Source organism: Pan troglodytes, chromosome 9 (genome assembly GCF_028858775.2).
Source record: "Pan troglodytes isolate AG18354 chromosome 9, NHGRI_mPanTro3-v2.0_pri, whole genome shotgun sequence".
NCBI lineage: Eukaryota > Metazoa > Chordata > Mammalia > Primates > Hominidae > Pan > Pan troglodytes.
In genome coordinates, this window is record NC_072407.2 from 127,211,215 (window position 1) to 127,227,707 (window position 16,493).

At 48.1% G+C, this 16,493-nt stretch overlaps 1 protein-coding gene and 1 non-coding gene across 11 annotated transcripts in view; both read left to right on the top strand.

Moving 5' to 3' along the window:
* PKNOX2 (PBX/knotted 1 homeobox 2) overlaps positions 1-16,493 on the top strand; it is a 320,839-nt gene that overhangs the window by 154,403 nt on the left and 149,943 nt on the right. The window lies entirely within an intron of this gene.
* Positions 10,838-10,939, top strand: LOC112204847 (U6 spliceosomal RNA). Its single transcript, XR_002938600.1, has one exon. It is a non-coding gene; the product is annotated as a U6 spliceosomal RNA (small nuclear RNA).

Here is a 16,493-nt window from a genome sequence, read left to right on the forward strand (position 1 = left end):
GATGCTGAGCTGCTGTCCTTGAGCCCTTTCCTTACAGCAGCAAAACCAATCCACATGCAAGGTCTGGAGGTCAGGACAGGACTCACGGCTTCCTCCCTACTTCCCACCCAGGTTCTAAAGTCATTTTACTTAGCACAAGGAAATGAGGAAAGAACAGGGGGAAATGAGGAGAAAGAACAAGCATGCCTATCATGCGCTCCACGTTGTGCTAGGGCCTTAGGAATGTGCCTTCGGCAAGCACTGTATCTCCCTTTTGATTTTTCTGTGGAAAAATCTCGCTTTTGATTTCTCTGAGACAGAGGCTGTTTAGAGGCCATGAGAGGGAGGGGTTTTGTCCTTGCTATGATTGTCTGTTTCCGTCACCAGCCAAAGCATGGACCCTGATCGGTATCTCCATTTGGCTAACTCACCTTCTCTTCTGCTATGTCCTTTCCTCCCTCCATCATTTGAAAATTTCACAACCTGTGAGGTTGGGAAGCATAGGTAGATGTTTGGTCAAGCTGGAACGACAGTTCTACCAAACTCCTCCCCCTGTGCTCATGTGTGTGTTCCCGTACTCACGTGGATCTAAGTCCTGTCCCGGGATAGTGCTCGTATCTGGAGTGAATGGAAGGGTCGGGAAGGATGTGCTTGTCCTGAAGGCTTGTAGAGAGAGGAGCTTTCATGGCAGCTGCTCTTCCTGAGCTCATTCAGGTGTTCCCTCTGCCTGGCTGGGCCATCTCTTTCCTTGCCCTTTCAGTAAGAGGCTGTGGAATTATGTGAGGGAGAGGAAGAAGCTACTGCTTAGAGGGATTCTGCTCTCCAGGCCTTAAGCTGGGGTGCTTTCTAGCTCCGCTCTTCTCGTTTAAAGGGACGGCCTGACTCCAGCAGGTATCTGGAAGTAAAAACAACAAACAACCCCAAACATCTCCCAGCGCCAGACTGATAGCTCAGATTTCTACCACAGGTGAGATTTCCTGCTCATCTTTCTGATGGAGGAAGCCTGTGTGTGTGTGTATGCACGTGTGTGTGTGCACGTGTTGTGCATGTGTGCACGTGTGTGTGCGCATGTGTGTGTGTGTTTTCTCTGCTGATTTACAGGCACTTTTTGGGTTGATAGATCTGTGAGGAAGAGTAGGAATGGAGTCAGGGAATTGTCTTCGATCAGAGGCCTGATGAGAACAAGGCGCTCATCAACACTGTTTAGGAAGGTGTTTCGTGCAGGAATTTGTGGCAAGTGATGGGAGGATGGTAGGGTGTGAGAAGAAGGGGGAAAATGCCACAGTATCTGACAACTTAAAACTCAGGGAGTCACCGAAATGTTGGGGCTTTGAGAAAACTTTGCCAACAACTCTCCTCTGAGGGTCTCTGGCCTGAGGTCACTGAGAATCTCAGGGAAAACAGGAGCAAGGACACAGCGGGCCCTCATGGGAGCAGATGCAGTCCTTTGGCCCACCTGCCCCTCCCTGCTCTCATCTCGGAAAACGTCGGCCCCCAACGCAGACAGGTCACTTGGAAACCAGGGAGTGGGGTTAAAAGCATCTCTCAACCCAATGTTCCCTTCCCCTTTCACATGCAGTATTTTGGGAACCGCGTGCTGTAGAAGCTGCATTGTAACAGTGGAAACATTTTAATTAAATGGGGAGACCTTAGGTCTGTCACATGACCTGGGTGCTCTCCTGTATAAAATGAAGGCTGATAACAGCTCCTTGACCGCTTCACAGGACTCTGGGGTCAAACGTGGCATGGGAAAGTGCTTTGTAAGGGAATTCAGATGTATAAGCTGTTCTTAGTAGGAGAGCAGTTTGCTCACCTGCTTAATGCTGGGGTTGGGGCAGGGCTGAAGCTGGGAGCTGGTGTTGGTGACTTCGGGAAGTTAGCTCTCCCTTGCTTCCAAGTCAATCAATGCTGGCTTTCAGTGATATTACTGAAAGCATATAAAGCTGGTCTGGTTGGCCTTAGAATAAAAGCTTCTGAAGGGCAGGGGGGCCTGGGGCTGTGTGTGACAGAAGTCTCTTGTTTCAAGAAGACATCAGTTCAGTGGTGGTATTCTGCCTGTCCCTGTGAGATCTGGGCTCGGACAAGCACTTTAAACCCACAAGTTGGCTGCATCATCTCTGAGAATTCCGTGACCCTTTCTGGGGTGGGGGCTGAGGAGGCCAGGAAATGGCTTTGGTCCCATTAGTCATTCTGGCGCCAGCAGCCCGACAGCAATGGCTTCTTATAGGGGAGTTGGGGGAGATGCCCATGGCGGGAGGGTGCCATGGGGGTGGGGTGGAGGGCAAGGGGGGCTGCTGTTCTCATGCCCCTTTTTACCTAGATGCTGCCAAAGGTGGTCCCTGGAACAGTGACCACAAAGTGTCTCATGGGAGGAAGAAGGATGAAAGAGATGGGAATTCTTGTAAATTTTTAATCTGAAAAATAAAGAAAGTGTGAATTAGAATTAATGCAGGTATTAAATATTTAAACTTTCTGTACTCACTTTCATTTTTAACATATTCCTTCCTCAAAAACCTCGATAACGCTTGTCAGATTTGTTCTCAAGATGTCCCCCTCTCTCCACCTCCCCCCAGGCCCAGCCCCAAAGTGAGACCGCAGGTATTCATCATCCTGATGGAAATGCTCATTTTGTTTCTCCTACAGGAACCGTCTGATCTCTCTCTTTATATTTATGCTTTCTCTCTGTGGCAGTGTAAATAAGTAATGCTGTTACAAACACATCCTATGCAAAATATATATTAGAAAAAATAACTCTTTAATTTGGCATGTCATTTAATTCCATTTTGTAATCATAGCACAGGGGCTACAATTAATGCCAGGGCTGAGGAATCCAGCCTGACTGCTGACACTGGCAGAGGCACGACCAAGTCTCCTAGACTGTGGCCCTCTTGGACTCTCAGCTGTTTCTTCTTTGTGTGCTTTTGGTTGATGGATGGAGATGGTACCCACTGTCCAGGGCGAGGCTGAGAGTGAGTCTGGAAATGAAACAGGAAACTCACTTCTATCTTCAATAGAATGGGGCAAGGGTGGTCCAGGTCTCTTCAAGTGCACTTGGTAGCATTCATCCAAAAGGATGCTGGGACATTTAGATGTAGGACATTTGGTACATCTTCACGGGGTGGGGGGCGGTTGTCCTTGGACTTTTGGGGAGTTCTCACAAGGATTGGCTTGGGGCACAGTAGCAAAGAGTTTCCTGGAAGTTGGGTTTTATGCATGCATTAATTTAACAAATATTTATTGAGTGCCTCATATGTGCCAGGTGTTGTTGTGGGCACTGGAGATACAACAGTGACTAAGACAAGAAATGAAGATGAAAATATCCAGTTTCTGAATATTCCACCATCGCCTCTGCTCATTCCTTTTTCCATTCAATGGTCTTTCTGGCTATCTTAAGGAATCCATCTATCAGAGCCATTGCCCCCTCAGGTTTTAAGAACTCTTGGCTAGTATTTGAATAACTCAGTGTTCCTGGATTTACCAATTCCTGTGAGTTTAGCACAACCTCGCAGATAAGATTGCAACTACCAGCAGCCCTCTCTCCCCTGGGAGGAATCCTACAAACCGAATGACTGGCATCGGCATTCCTTTCTCCTGGACTCCAGGTGTGGTCTTCCCTCTGCAGGTGGGTGAATGGCTCTTTTGGGAGACTGCAGGTCCTGCCATGACATGGTGTCTTACACTGCTGATCTTGCCTCTATGTGTCATCTCAAGGGCCCAGACCTGGGGCTGAAGCCTTGGAGGTTTGAATTTCAGCTTTCATGTGGCATTTGTCAGCCTTTCCCCCTATTGAATATCTTCTGTAATTGTCCCACGCCTGGCGCCATTCAGTGTGTGTTCCCAAGCTAAAAAGCCCTCATTCACTTGTGGCTCAGGCTCTCATTAATTCTTTCATGGGGTGGAGAATAATGAGGGGACAGCTAATGCACTCGAAAAAAAATTGATTTTGTAGTTAGCAATTTGCCACTCTTTGTTTGGAAAGCCAATGTGGACTCCTCAGCCTGTAATTCCACTGAGGAGAAAATTTAAACAATTGGCACCCAGGCCCCAGCCCACCTTCCCAGAGAGGCTCTGATGCACTCTGCGTTTCATGTTTCCCAGGATAGGGTGGCGGGAGGAAACTTGGAAATCATCACGAGCACCCTGCTCTTCTCCCCTGACTCAGGCTCCTGGACCAGGGCCTGTATCAGGCATGGGCTGATTCAGGAGGTGGAGATCTGTCTGACTTGAAAGGCCTATGGGAGGAGTTTCCAGGCATCTCAGAGGCTCTTGATTGGCTAGGACCAAAGATGCTGAACCTTAGCTGCCTTGGGGGGTGACACAAGAAGTTCTGCAGGACTAACCCCTGTGACTCAACTTCTGTGTCTTTCATGGGGGCTGATGATCCTGTCTGTGGATTTGGAGGGAAGATGTTTGAATGATTTCACAGTTCCCTGCCCCACCATCCCGTCCTCTCTGCTGGGATAGCCATGGGACTGAATTCTACCCAGACTCTAGTATATACTCTGGCCTTCCTTCTTAGGAAGGATTTAAGGAGCTCTGAGTTAGTTTTCAAACTTTGCTACAAGTCCAGCTTGGCCATTTTGCTCTGCTTTTAGAAAATGGGCTTTCATCTTAGTAAAACCAGATTTCCATTTGTACACCGTGTCAATCTGACAAGACACTCATAATCTCTTTCTGGACATCTCCATTGCTGAATTCTCCCTGAATACAGTGTTCCATGCTCTCCTTTCTTGAATAGACCTCCTCGCATAATTTGCACCGGGGTTTCTTCCCTACCTCCATCCCAAGGCAGAGTGCATATTTGGGTCAGCTCTCAGCCCCACTCCTGTCTTCATTTGTTCATTCAGTATTTGCCATGCTGGCACTGTATCAGAGCACTCTGCTCACTTGGTTTTCAGAGGAGTCTCAGTTCCTGTGTTCCAGAAGACACTGATTTCAGTTCTGTCTAGACCTTCAATGTGTGTCCTGTCATGAAAATAGCAGAGTTGAGGGAAGGAGAGCAGCAAATTGATGACTTTGCCAAGAAAAAAAAAAATCCCCCAGGGTCCATAAGGAGCACCTCCTCCTTGGGCCTTGCTCCAGCTCATAGCCCAGATGTTTTTCCTGGCTCTGCTCAGCCCATGGTACCCAGAAATGATGTGACTCCATTTGGAGCCATTGATGAGCCAGACATACTGATGGGGAAGCCGCCTTTGCCCACCCCCGTGACAGATGCATCATCGAGTCCCTTGGCTCTGTTAATAAAACCTGCCCTTGCTTTCCTAATGCCCTGTGCCTGCAGTGGCAGGGCCATAGACCTCTCAACACTATAGCGACAAATCACAGAACACTATAAGCCCAGAGCCACTCGGTGCCTTTTATTAAACCTGACAAATATCCAATAACCCTGGCCTCATGCCTACTCTCCTACATCATTTGATAGAAATTGCATGGAGGCTTGGAGGGAAGTGTTTCAAATGGGAACTAGAGTTGGTGATGACAGTGCTCCTGGCTGCGAAGGGTTGTGGGGGTGTGAGGAAAGCTCTCCAGGTGTTTTTCCATAAGTCTGTCTCAGCATGACTGATCCTGGATCCTTAGGTAGTTGATTCACTGGTGGAATGTCTGGCTCTCGATGAATCATGATAAATGGCATCTGTGAAGCTCTTTACCAATTGCTAAGCACAGGCACACATATTATCTCATTTAATGCTCACATCAACCCTGAGATGAATGCTCTTGTCCCAGTTTTACAATTGAGAGGACAGAGATGCAGAAGGTTTGACTTGTTAAGGTCACATGATTAATATGGGACAACTGGGGCCCAAGCTCAGATCTTGATTTTGTATCCCGTGTTCCTTTGACTTTCCATTTCCTTCCGTGCCCTCTCTCCCCTTCTCCCTCTGTAACATGGAGGATTTGGGCCTTGTTCTACCCAGGACCTGGAGTAAGGATTAAAGGGATGTTCTTTACGCTTTGATCGTGTCGAGTAAAGAGGGCACAGGGACAGCTCTCCCACTTCCTCCAAGAGGAACAGCCTCCTTCTTTGTGGGGTTTCCCCTTCTTTATTTTTCCCACGGACTCCCAGTGCCTTCAGCACAGGTCCTGGTGTGAACAGGAGAGGAGCAGCAATGAATCAGTGCTTTTTTGAAGCTGTTTTCCAGAAGTGAGAGAATTGACTTCTCCGCCTGCCTCACCACACCTTGTTTCAGGCAGTGACAGAAGCAGCGTTGAGCACTGACTGTCGGGTCTGGCTGAAGCTCAGGGAGAATGGCCTGCAAGGGGAGGCAGCCAAAGCCCCTACTGTCACTGCCCATCACTCAAGAGCTTAAGCAGCCAGCTTCCTGCACCAGTCTTGGGTTGAAGAAAACTTGCAGTCTGCCTGCCTAAAAGCCCGCCCAGTCCAGGGTGAGAGGCCGCTTGTCAGGCCCGGAGAGACTGGCTGTGCTGGTCAGGAAGGCAGCCTGTGAATGAGCACACTCCCCAGGCAGGCTCAGAGTTCAGGGATGGGTGTTTACCTTTGCAGCCCACTGTGCTTCTCGCCACTTGAAATTCTCCTAAGAACCCAGAGGAGCAGCTGAAAATATCCCAGGTTATATGAAAATGAATGAAGGCTCAGCAAACAGAGCCCAGCTTCTGAGCAAACAGCTGAAAAGGCAGGCGGCAAAACAAGAAAAGGGGAGAATGCAAAAGGAGGATGGGCAGATGGGAGAAGGAGGGAAGGTGGACCGAGGGGCAGGAGGAGGCGGATCAGAGCGAGGGCTCTGGCTTGTCTTCTGTCCTGGAGATGCCTCTGCTACCCACCTCCCTATGGGGTGAGGAAAGCAGTGCCAAGAAAAAGGTTCTCAACTTTGGGCTGGATGGAGAGACTTTTTGGGGAAAATGCCTTGTGGTTTTGTGAGTTCTATGGTATTTTTCTACAGTGAAGGGAAGTTGGAAGTGAGGGTAGGTCTGGGAACTTTGCCTTCCTAGGAGTTAGGAGGCCTGGGTTCCAGACCCAGCAGTCATGGTGTGACCTTGGGCAACACCCCATGTTTGTGAGTACAGTTTCCTTATTGGCAAAATGAGAAAGTTTGACTAGACCACGTCAGGGGGATCCTTTTAGCTCTAACATTCTATAGTTTTTGTTTTGTTTTGTTTTGTGTTTTGCTTTTACCGTAACTGACAAAGACTTGGATACATATTTGACTACTGTTGAGCTGTGCTAACCACCTTTGGAAGCTTATCTTCCGAGACACATGGACACGGATGGTCATGTGAGCAGGAACCAGCAGAATCAGGATCTTCTTGGATATTGTGAGTGAGGCCAGGCTGGGGCCAAAGACGTAGCTTCCTGCCAACAGTGGTGAAGGTGGTATCACACTGGCTCTGGAACCACAGGTTAGAGTTGGAGGACCTCGTATTTATTACTTAGTGTGTATTCTGTGTCTAAAGCTGTGCTAAGTACTTTGCATTTATTCTCTCATTTACTTTTATACCAATGCTTTGAGCTAAGGCTTATTATTATCCTACTCTTATGCCTCAGAGCAATAGAGTAACTTGCCCATGGTCACATAACCTAGATGTCACCCAGACCTGAATGATGCAGGGGGTCCACACTCCTAACCACTGCACCACACATACTTTCAGAACCTTATGGTCTCAGGGAAAGACATGATGAGCCTGAAGGGTAAGGGATATCGAGCTCCACATCCCAGCTCCCTGAGGGGTTGTGTTCCCTCCACAGAGCACAGAACGGGGTCCCTATATATGAATGCTTTGCCTCTGCGGTGCCAGCCCTGTGCAGAGGTGCCCTGCCAGCTCATATCAGACAGCAACTCATGAAACCGTGGCCTTTTGTTTGTTTTTTCACCTTTTATAGACTAGAGAACAAACTGTGCAGCAGCCATAGTGCCAAGAAGGCAGGCAAGGATGCGTGAACAAGGAACACACAGGGATGGAACATGTCGGCTGCAGCTAGGAGGACTTGACCTGAGGCTGGGGGCTGGAGCAGGCCCAGGCCAGGACGCTGGGCCATGGCCTTTGTCTACTCTCTTAGATGCTAAGCTTCCTCGTAAAATATTCTAGGACCTTGGAAGGCTGAATGACCACCTGTGAGGAATGTTGGAATAAATGGGAACTCTTGCTGTAGGTGGAAAGTCAGATCAGGGGCGGTAGGATAACACCCAACTCCAAGTTGCTGCACATCCATGTGCATCTATTATGTGCTGATTATGAGCCTAGTGTGGCAGCAGGCCCAGTCCCGGGGTGCAGAGATAAGTAAGACAGCACATCTAGCCATAAATTGCTTCCTTCAGGAAGGCAGTCAACAAATGCTAGATGCCTACCGTGTGCAAGGCTTTATTGTAGATTCAGAGAATAGTGCTGAACAAGACAAGGGTCCCTGCCATCAAGGATTTCATATTCTAAGTAGGGAGGAGTAGGGTGAATAAACAAGGAAGCAACCATGGAAATAAGAAAATGTTAGGTCCTGACGAATGCTGGGAAGAAGGTAAAGCAGGCTCTGGTGGGAGAGTGTCTGGGCTGGGTGTTGGGGAGGGCTCTCTGAGGATGGGATATTTGTACTGAACCTGATGGTTGAGAAAGTGACAGCCATGGGTAGATGGGAGGGAGAGCATCTCAAGCAGAAGGAAAAGCAAAAGCCAAGTCTCTGGGGTGGACCTGAGCCAGTGTGCATGGGGAATGAGTAGACAAGAGGGAGGTTGAAGAGAAAGGAGGTCAGGGAGGCAGAGAGTGTCTTAGGAGGCCACACAAAGGCATTTCGGTCTTACCTGTCTTGGATAAGCCATGAGGACTGTAACAGGGAGAGTGAAGAGAGCTGAGTGTGCTTTAGAAAGACCACTCTGGCGGCTGAGGGAGTAAAGGGGGCTGGTGGAGGCTTTGTTGGCTTAGTCTTGGCCATGGCAGTGGAGATGGAGCAGAGTTGTGGGAGTCAGGTTGTTGAGGACTTCTTGATGGATTGAATGTAGTTGAGGAAAGGAAGGAACCAAGACTGATTTCTAAATTTTTGGCACCTGAATGGAGAGTTTTACTTAGATGGAGGAGACTTGGCAGAAGGGGGTGTAGGATCTGAGGGGAGAAATTAAGAGATCTGTTTTGAATATGCCAGGCTCAGGATGCCTTTGAGACACTGAAGTAGAGGTGTTGAGTAGACAGTTGAATACAGATGTCTGGGTGTCTGAAAAGAGGTTCAGTTGGAGATGGGGATGTGAGAGACCTGCGTGTGTAAGAAGGTCCTTAAAGCAATGGGGAAAGATCACATAGGGAGAGAGAAAGGATGCAGAAAGGGAGAGTGAAGGGGATGCTCCAGTATTTTTAGGAAATGCCAACAGAGGAGGCTGAGAAGGAGTGCTTGCGAAATACGGGAAAAACCAGAGGAGCGATGTATCAGGGCCTGGAGGAGAAAGTTTTTTGAGATCAGCAATTGACCTGCTGTGCCAAATGCTGCTGGGAAGTCAAAATGAGGACAAAGAATTGACCATTTACTTTGGCAAGATATGGTCCTTAGTAATCTTGGTAATTAGTCATCAGTGGAGCGGTGGGTAATAAAGCCTGATTGGGGCGGGTTGAGGAGAGAATGGAAGATGGGAAAGGAGAGACAGTGAGTACAGATGACTCCTTTGAATAGATTTACTGTGAAGAGGAACTCCTAAAGAGGTGGAAAATGGAGGAGGGACTTGGGTCAAGGGAGAGTTTATTTAAAGGAGGATGATATGGAGGTATGTTTATATGCCAGTGGAAGTGATCCAGTTAAAGAGGGAGAAAAGTCCTTGAAATGGCACGGGAGAATGGGTTCAGAGCCCAGTGAAGGTATTGACCTTGGATGGGAGCCAGGACTCTTTTTCTATGGTAATTGCAGGATGGCATGGCCTGAGTATTTTAGTTCTGAGACAGACACAATAAAGGGCTTGTTGATGGGAAGATGGGGTAGTTCTCATCTTATAGAAATCTGTTTTCTGTATGAAATATACTGCAAGGTCATCAACTGAGAGTGGGGTGGGGAGGGAGTGTTGGAGACCTGGGGAGAGAAGGAAGTATGAGGTTTCCCCAGAGACTGGGAAATTGAATTTTCTAGGGAAATGTGGTAGTTTTTTCTGACAGTGTTGAGTGAGATTTGTGGTCATGTTTGAAGTGAGTCTAGTCAGCAAATTTGTATCATTTTTCTCCAGTAAGGTTCAGCTGCTCTGGTACAGGCCCTGAATAAGTGGGTAGGATACCAGGGCAGGAGTTCTGCTAGACTAAGACAATGCAAGGAGAGCTGCAAGAAGCCCAGGTGGTCAGCATGGCAGTAGCTGAAGTATTGGATAGTGGAATCAGAGCTGGGCAAAGAGGGAAGTGAACACATGCAGGGAGTGATGGAAACGGATCATGAAAAAACGTTTTTAATGAAGTAGGATTGGAGAATTGCTAGAGTAAGTAGGGGTGTCAGAGTAAGCTAGGGTGGCAATGGTCAGAAAGTGGGAAGTTGGCAATGTACATTTCGTGGGTGATTCAGTTAGTGGTGTGCCAAAATCTAGGAAACGGCCACGTGAGTGGAGCAAAAGCTCATGGGATGCCAATCACAGTGGGAAGAAAAAACAATAATAATAAAGGCTCATTGAAGCTAGGAAGGACAGCCAGCTAGAGGCCAGAGTATCAGACAGGTCATCTTCATGGATTTTGGAGTCTCCAATGATGCTGGCAGAAATAATAATGGAGAAGGGGTCAGCAACCCGAATGCTAAAGTCATCCATGAATGAGGGGGAATGTCCAGGAGGTTGGTAGACTGACAGCATTTCATACGTAGGAGGGGGCATGAGGTCTGATGACAGGTGCTTCAAGTAAGTGAGCTTGGGTTTTTGAAAGAAGAAAGAGAGATGGTTTAGAAGCTGCAGTGGGGTGCTCGCTTCAGCAGTAAACAGACCAAAACGGGTGTGACACAGAGAAGATTAGCTTGGCCCTGCACAAGGATGACACACAAATTCATGAAGCATTCCATATTTTGTATAAAAATACAATTAGATAGAAGGAATAAGTTCTAGTGTTCAATAGTACAGTAGGGAAATTATAGTTAACAATAAATTATTGTATATTTCAAAATAGCTAGAAGAGAAGAATTATAGCGTTCCCAACAGAAAGGAAAGATAAATGTTTGAGGTGATGGATATCCCAATTTTACACTGATTTGATCATTTCACATTGTGTATAGATATCAAAATCTTACATGTACCCCCCAAATATACAGCTATTATGTATCAGTGCAATTTTTTTTTAAAGAAATTAGCTGGGTGTAGTTGCTCATGCCTATAATCACAACACTTTGGGAGGCTGAGGTGGGAGGATCACTTGAGCTCAGAAATTTGAGACCAGCCTGGGCAACATGGCAAAACCCCATTTCTACAAAAATACAAAAAAAATTAGCCAGGTGTGGTGGCCCATGCCTATAGTCTCAGCTACTCAGGAGGCTGAGGTGGAAGGATCACTTGAGTCTAGGAGGTGGAGGCTGCAGTGAGCTGTGATTGCACCACTGCATGCCCACTTGGGCGACAGAGTGAGACCCTGTCTAAAAAAAAAAAAAAACTGTAGTGGGAAGCAGGGAATACACACCCATCTCCCACTTCTGAAGTATATGAGACATAAGAGACAAAGCTGTCCCCAACAGAAAGGGCTTCTGAGGAAACAGGTCCTCATGGGGAAGTCTGGGTTTCCCCTAAAGCAAGAAAGTGAAGGAGCCAGTCAGAGAGACCAGGATCCCCAGAGGGCATGGCCAAAGGCAGTGGGAGCAGCCTGGCGCTGAGTGTCTACCCAGCAGTGCATCAGCTAGGACCCTCAGACTCCCGATGATGGCTCAGGCGAATGGGAAGTCTGATGAGTGTGGTCCTGGAGGGCACAGCAGTCTGGGACTGAGGGCCTTGGGATGGCCGGGTCTTGGCTTGCGACGGAGATGTGGTGCCTTCAGTTGAAGACCGAGGGAGGGGGCCGACTTGCTGGATTAGTACAATTGATGAGTGAATATCTGGGTGGTGGACACAGCCCATCCCGGAGGTGTTTGGTTGTTGGCATCCAGTAATGGCGGGTGAGAATCATATCACAGGGAATGTCAAAGTAAAAAAGGCATTTGGATATCCCTCGCCAGCTCTTATTTTTCAGATGAAGAAACTGAGGCCCAGAGAGGTACATAACTTGTCCAAGGTCATCAGGTCAATGAGTGGGATTAGAATTTATTCAGAACAGAGGCAGGCATAGAGTTTGTGGATGCTGCCAGCCTAAGGCTGGGTGGAGGTGCAGGAGGCTGGCGGATGTCCGTTTTCCCAGCCTGGCTGAGCCGGGAGACCACTGTGGTCTGGCTGTACCTATTCTCTCCTCGTGGTCACCATGTTTGCCCCCAACAGGGGCACGTGTCTGGCTTGGCGGGACTATTGGAAACCAGAGAGCTTAGATTCCGTCCCTGACATCCCTGCGGCACCTTGGTCAAGTGCCCTGGCTCGTCTGGTTTTCACATCTCCTCTGTGCTTGTGGGCATGCCTGTGTGGCAACATGTGGGTGCCATGGCCTGTGAACTGCAGTGAGCAAGGTTGTGCCTGGACCTCTCAGAACTGGGCCGTGGTATCTCCTGGAGGGGGCTTCTGTCTGACCGAATGATTGAATCATTTACCAAGTATCTACCCTGCACTCAGCCCTGCTTCCATGAAGCTCAAAACCTAGCGGGGAACATCAGACTGGATCTGGAGACTCACAAGCTGATAAAGGAGACCCGAGAAGTATTTTAATTCACTGGCCTCACATGTCAGATGAGGAAAATGAGGCTATGGCAGCACCAGAGTAAGAGCTTTACCCCGGCTGTGAACTCCTGGTCTGAAGCTGTGGCTGGTATGCCTCACCTTGCCATTCAACTTGCAGTGTCTGCCCCGTGGCCCCAGCATCTGAGGGGCATCTGGTGGGCCCTGCCAGGCTTCTTCCTACAGAGCACCTCAGAAGCGGAACGCAGGGGAGTCCTGGCCCCGACTCCTAGGCCAACAGCCAGGTACCCAGTCTATGGTGGTATCTGGGGGCCCCTTTTGCCACCCAGAGTAGGATGCCACTGAACGTGGCCCCAGTGAGCTGGCTCCTGCCTTTCAGCCCTTCTCTCCTTTCAGCCTGTGCAAGTGTTAAATACAGCATCAAATTAAGCAAAATTAAATACATTTCCATGCAGCATTTTTCTCTTGACTAAATCAAACAATGCGGTTGCCATAGCAACAGCCTCTTCTGAAAAGGTCACCTGCAAGAAACTGTGTTTTAGGTACAACTCAAGGAGATTATGGGGGATTAACTCATTTTATACATATATATTAAATATATATTTTTTTCCTTTAAAGGAACTGTTATGAAGAAATAATATCCAACTGAGCTGGAAGATACCCACAGAAAAAATTTTAAGTCCCTGATAAAGGATTTCTTTTCCTTTTTTTTTTTTTTAACCAGCATGCAGTGGGGTGATATCTGAAATGGCGACTCTGTTTTTACTTGGCTTTAATTAAACCTCAGTCGGGGCTGAGAAATGTGGTGAAGCGAGATAATTGCACTATTCCCAGTACAGTTTTTAAACTCCGGCTTTGATATGCACCTCGTGACAGCGTGAACCTGCACCCAGACTCCTGGGGCTTCTTGAAGCTCAGCTTATAACCACCCCTCTCAACCTGTGTGCATCTGGGGAACAGTGTTGGGGACCTTGAATGGGAAGTGTAGGCTGGGGGAGATGGGAGCCCTGGTCATCTGCCCAGGGGCAAGGAGAGGCTGCACCTTCCCTAAAAAGTTCATGTCTGGCACTCAGGGGTTCTCCACTGGACTTGAGAATCCAAACTGTCAGGGAAGGATGAACACAGCCAGTCTACTCAGAAAGAGAATGGGGAGGTCTTCTCTAGCTTTTCCTGTGAGAGGGACTGGAATATCTCCAGGAAACCCTTACTGGGTTTGAGTGAAAGCAGGCAGCCTGGCGTGGGTTCCTTTGTGAGTGTCACAAGCAGGATGAGGGGCAATGCATGTTACCGTTCAGTGCTCTCCATCAAGAACCGGTGTGGAGATCCCCCAAGAAAGAGGCTGCAGTTTCCTACATGCACAGGGCCCTACACAGTTTGTCCAGCTTACCCAGCAATGGCACAGTCGTGGCAGGGCTCTGGTTGTCACGATGCCAGGGTGATGGACATCTGTGGCTGTGGTGTATAAGGAGTATGTCTGCCCGCTTCCCACTCACCCCCTAGTTCTGCCTGCTTTCCGGGAGGCCAAGAGTCTGAGGGTGCCCAGGTGGAGGTTTCAGATATATGGGGAAACAAGAAACTGGTGACCTGAGTGACCGTCCTGGCTTCCTGGGCACCAGATGAACAGCTTCTCTGGAACCAAAGGTGGATCACACTCCAAAGACAATCCAGAATTTGCTGGGCAGGGCTGACAGCTCTCGTGTCAGGGTTTCATGAGGCTCAGCTTTGTCTGGAGCTCAGGCCGCTTGCTAGGGCCATGCCTCCCCTCTGGGCCTGCAAGAGCTGGTGGCCAGTACCAGCTCAGAGCCACCTCAGGAGGAAAGAGATTGGACTCCTGGAACGTATATGCGTGGTATGGCCGTGTGTAGAGAAGGCCCAGCTAACACAAATACTCTTAGAAATGTTCCCTCAATGCCTTCCTGGTGGCTGACCTGCCATCATGTGGAATGTCTTTCCCTTTCTGTCCTCAGATCCCCAGACTCCAGGCTCTTCTCTTAATTTATCCCAGTGCTAGACAAGGTGGGCTTGTGTGGTGCAGCAAAGAGGGAGGAACTTGCATGATAGGCAGGCCTGGATTTGAATTCTGGCTGCCACTTACCCGTTGATTGCCTCTCTTTCCTTATTTATCAAATGGGGATAATAATAGCTACTGTCTTAAATAAGAGGTCCTCACAGGGTTCTTCTGAAGATTGAATGAAATGACCTGAGAGAATGTAGCCGGATAACACAGGTGCTCAATGGATGTTTGCTGAATACTGTATTTCAGGAACATGACTTTTGTACAAAACAAACCATGTGTTTCCTTTCCTGTAAAATCCTGCTTGCCAGCCGGGGGACAACCACAGAGCTTAAAGAAGGAACAGCAATTTCTAGCTCTAATCCCCTAATACAATCACTGGAGGTTTTCTTGAACTCTTAAGAAAAGCAAATCTACCGTTATCCAGGGAAGAATTTTATTTTTAGATCAACTCAGCCCTCTGAACTCACATGAACCCTTAAAAGAAGATCCCCAAGTGCCTGGAAAGACCTAGGAAAAGACCATCGTTCCAAGTGGAGAGGGCTGACATTCGAGTTACTCAAATCCGGCTTATTTCCCTTTTAGGACAAGGTGCAGCTGCTGCGGCCACGCCAGTGCTGTTGTGGTGTCTGTCACTGAGCAGGGCTTTAGCCATGCCGCTTTTCTTCTCTGGGGTGCCACTGCTCAGCTTGTCAGATAAGATCTCCCAAGTACCTTCAGAAGACACTTGGCAAAGAAAAGCTGTCTGTCAGCTCCAAGCCAGGGAGTGTTAGCGCATAAGCTTTGGAGTCAAACAAAATTGGGTTTGAAACTGACCTCTGCCCATTTCTAGCTGCTTGGCCTTGGGCTGGTTACTTCCTACTAAGAATCTTAGTTCCTGGCTGTAAAATGTGAATATTCTGTTTATCTCAGTGTCATTGACAGGTTTAAATGAGATAATACTCATAAAGTGTTCACCACCAGGACTGGCACGTCCCAGTCTCTCAATCTGTGGTGTCATGATTATATCGAGACCAGTGGGTGGCAGGCATCTGAGTCACCTGGAGGGCTTGTTAAAGCACAGATTGCTGGGCCCTCCCTCTGGGGTTTCTGATTCAATAGGTCTGAAACGGAGCCTTGGAATTTCCATTTCGAACACGTTCCCAGGTGATGCTGCTGGTATAGGGACCACACGTTGAAAAGCACTGGTCTCTGTCATCCAATGAGGGAAATATTTGACCAAGGTCCATGACATTTGAGCTTTATAGGTATCCGGCTTTGTTTACCAAAGCTTCCAAGTGGGTGTAGAGGACCAAATTTAGACTAGTGCTGTCCGGTAAAACGTTTTGCAGTGATGGAATTGTTCTATGTCTGTGCTGGCCAATTTGGTAGTCACTATTCACATGTAGCAATTGAACACTTAAAATGTGTACAGCTGAAGGAATGAATTTTACATTTAAATTTCACATAGCCAGCCGGGCATGCTGGCCCATGCCTGTAATCCCAGCACTTTGGGGTGCTGAGGCGGGTGGATCACTTGAGGTCAGGAGTTCGAGACCAGCCAGGGCAACATGGCAAAACCCCATCTCTACTAAAAATACAAAAATTAGCCAGGTGTGGTGGCATGTGCCAATAATCCCAGCTACTCGGGAGGCTGAGGCAGGAGAATCGCTTGAGCTTGAGAGGCTGAGGTTGCCATGAACTGAAATCACACCACTGTACTCCAGCCTGGGCAACAGAAGGAGACTCCATCTCAAAAAATATATAAATAATAAAATAAAATAAAATAAAATAAAATAAAATAAATTCCATATAGCCACATGCAG